At 41.4% G+C, this 3,624-nt stretch overlaps 1 non-coding gene across 1 annotated transcript; it reads right to left on the reverse strand.

Annotated features, from left to right (window-relative positions):
- Positions 1 to 901: 901 nt before the first annotated feature.
- Positions 902 to 1,009, reverse strand: LOC112781457 (small nucleolar RNA R71). Its single transcript, XR_003192233.1, has one exon. It is a non-coding gene; the product is annotated as a small nucleolar RNA R71 (small nucleolar RNA).
- Positions 1,010 to 3,624: the final 2,615 nt, after the last annotated feature.

Consider the following 3,624-nt stretch of genomic DNA (forward strand, 5'->3'; position numbering starts at 1 on the left):
AACTAACTCTCTCTAATTTTCGAAAATATCTCTCCTCTTTTTCAAAAATTCTTTTTAATTAACTAATTATTTTAACTTTTGATTTTAAAATTTCGAAAATTACTAACCTTTTTCAAAAACTATTTTCGAAAATCACTAACCCTTTTTCAAAAATAATTTTCAAAAATCCTTCTCCCTCATCTCCTTCTAATTATTTATTCTAACACTTCTCTTCATCTCACATCACTGCTCCTATCCTTACCCTTGTGTTTGGATTCTTCATTCTTCTTCACCCCTATTCCTTTTCTTCTTCTACTAACAATAAGGAACCTCTTTACTGTGACATAGAGGATTCCTCTTCTTTTCTTGTTCTCTTCTCTTTCTTATGAGCAGGAACAAGGAAAAAGGCATTCTTGTTGAAGCTGATCCAGAACCTGAAAGGACTCTGAAGAGGAAACTAAGAGAAGCTAAATTACAACAATCCAGAGACAACCTTATTGAAAATTTCGAACAAGTAAAGGAGATGGAAGCCGAACCCAACAATAATAATGCAAGGAGAATGCTTGGTGACTTTACTGCACCTAATTCCAATTTACATGGAAGAAGCATCTCCATTCCTGCCATTGGAGCAAACAACTTTGAGCTGAAACCTCAATTAGTTTCTCTGATGCAGCAGAACTACAAGTTTCATGGACTTCCATCTGAAGATCCTTTTCAGCTCTTAACTGAATTCTTGCAGATATGTGATACTGTTAAGACTAATGGAGTAGATCCTAAAGTCTACAGGCTCATGCTTTTCCCTTTTGCTGTAAGAGACAGAGCTAGAGTGTGGTTGGACTCTCAACCCAGAGATAGCCTGAACTGTTGGGACAAGCTGGTCACGGCTTTCTTAGCCAAGTTCTTTCCTCCTCAAAAGCTGAGCAAGCTTAGAGTGGATGTTCAAACCTTCAGACAGAAAGAAGGTGAATCCCTCTATGAAGCTTGGGAAAGATACAAGCAGCTGACCAAAAAGTGTCCTTCTGACATGCTTTCAGAATGGACCATCCTGGATATATTCTATGATGGTTTATCTGAGCTATCAAAGATGTCATTGGATACTTCTACAGGTGGATCCATTCACCTAAAGAAAACGCCTGCAGAAGCTCAAGAACTCATTGACATGGTTGCTAATAACCAGTTCATGTACACTTCTGAGAGGAATCCTGTGAGTAATGGGACGCCTATAAAGAAGGGAGTTCTTGAAAGTGATACTCTGAATGCCATATTGGCTCAGAACAAAATATTGACTCAGCAAGTCAATATGATTTCTCAGAGTCTGAATGAAATGCAAGCTGCATCCAACAGTACTCAAGAGGCATCTTCTGAAGAAGAAGCTTATGATCCTGAGAACCCTGCAATAGCAGAGGTGAATTACTTAGGTGAACCTTATGGAAACACCTATAATCCATCATGGAGAAATCATCCAAATCTCTCATGGAAGGATCAACAAAAGCCTCAACAAGGCTTTAATAATGGTTGAAGATACAGGTTTAACAATAGTAAACCTTTTCCATCATCCACTCAGCAACTGACAGAGAACTCTGAACAAAATGCTTCTAATCTAGCAAACTTAGTCTCTGATCTATCTAAGGCCACTGTGAGTTTCATGAATGAAACAAGATTCTCCATTAGAAATTTGGAAGCACAAGTGGGCCAGCTAAGTAAAAGGATCACTGAAATTCCTCCTAGTACTCTCCCAAGCAATACAGAAGAAAATCCAAAAGGAGAGTGCAAGGCCATTGAATTGATCACCATAGCCGAACCTGTAAAGGAAGGAGAGGACGTGAATCCCAGTGAGGAAGACCTCCTGGGACGTCCAGTGATCAATAAGGAGTTTCCCTCTGAGGAACCAAAAGAATCTGAGGCTCAACTAGAGACCATAGAGATTCCATTAAACCTCCTTATGCCATTCATGAGCTCTGATGAGTATTCCTCTTCTGAAGAGAATGGGGATGTCACTGAGGAGCAAGTCACTAAGTACCTTGGTGCAATCATGAAGCTGAATGCCAAATTATTTGGCATTAAAACTTGGGAAGATGAACCTCCCTTGTTCACCAATGAACTAAGTGATCTGGATCAACTGACATTGCCTCAGAAGAAACAGGATCCTAGAAAGTTCTTAATACCTTGTACCATAGGCACCATGATCTTTAAGGCTCTGTGTGACCTTGGTTCAGGAATAAACCTCATGCCCCTCTCTATAATAGAGAAACTGGGAATCTTTGGGGTGCAAGCCACTAAAATCTCATTAGAGATGGCAGACAATTCAAGAAAATAGGCTTATGGACAAGTAGAGGACGTGTTAGTAAAGGTTGAAGGCCTTTACATCCCTACTGATTTCATAGTCCTAGATACTGGGAAGGATGAGGATGAATTCATCATCCTTGGAAGACCCTTCCTAGCCACAGCAAGAGCTGTGATTGATATGGACAGAGGAGAATTGATCCTTCAAATAAATGAGGACAACCTTGTGTTTACAACTCAAGGATCTCTCTCTGCATCCATGAAAAGGAAGCATAAAGAGCTTCTCTCAAAGCAGAGTCAAACAAAGCCCCCACAGTCAAACTCTAAGTTTGGTGTTGGGAGGCCACAACGAAACTCTAAGTTTGGTGTCAAACCCCCATATCCAAACTCTAAGTTTGGTGTTGGGAGGTCTCAACAAAGCTCTACACATCTGTGAGGCTCCATGAGAGCCCACTGTCAAGCTATTGACATTAAAGAAGCGCTTGTTGGGAGGCAACCCAATGTTTATTTATCTAATTTTCATTGTTTTTCTTGTTTTATTAGGTTCATGATCATGTGGAGTCACAAAATAAATATAAAAATTGAAAATGGAATCAAAAACAGCAGAAGAAAAATCACACCCTGGAGGAAGACCTTACTGGCGTTTAAACGCCAGTAAGAAGCATGTTTTGGGCGTTCAACGCCAGAACAGAGCATGGTTCTGGCGCTGAACGCCAGAAATGCACCCTGGAGAAGAGCTGGTGCTGAACGCCCAGAACAAGCATGGTTCTGGAGTTCAACGCCAGAAATAGGCAACAAATGGGCGTTCAACGCCCAGAACAAGCACCAATCTGGCGCTAAACGCCCAGAGTTGTGTGCAAGGGCATTTTGCATGCCTAATTTGGTGCAAGGTTATAAATCTTTGAACACCTCAGGATCTATGGACCCCACAGGATCACCTCAGGATCTGTGGACCCCACAGGATCCCCACCTACCTCACCCTCTCTCTCTCCATTCATGGCCATCCCTTCTGTTTTCCATTTACCACTCACATCCATACACCCACCTACCTTCAAAATTCAACATCTCTTTCCCACCCAAAACCCACCCTTATGGCCGAACCTTACCCCCCCTCCCTTCCCTATATAAAGCCCTCCATTCTTCTTCATTTTCACACAACACAACCCTCTCTTCCCCTTCTTGGCCGAATACACCCCTCCCCCCTCTCCTCCATATTTTCTTCTTCTTCTTCATCTATTATTTCTTCTCTTGCTCGAGGGCGAGCAACATTCTAAGTTTGGTGTGGTAAAAGCATAGCTTTTTTGTTTTTCCATAACCATTAATGGTACCTAAGGTCAGAAAAACCTCAAGAAAGGGGAAAGG

This window comes from Arachis hypogaea, chromosome 19 (assembly GCF_003086295.3).
Source record: "Arachis hypogaea cultivar Tifrunner chromosome 19, arahy.Tifrunner.gnm2.J5K5, whole genome shotgun sequence".
NCBI lineage: Eukaryota > Viridiplantae > Streptophyta > Magnoliopsida > Fabales > Fabaceae > Arachis > Arachis hypogaea.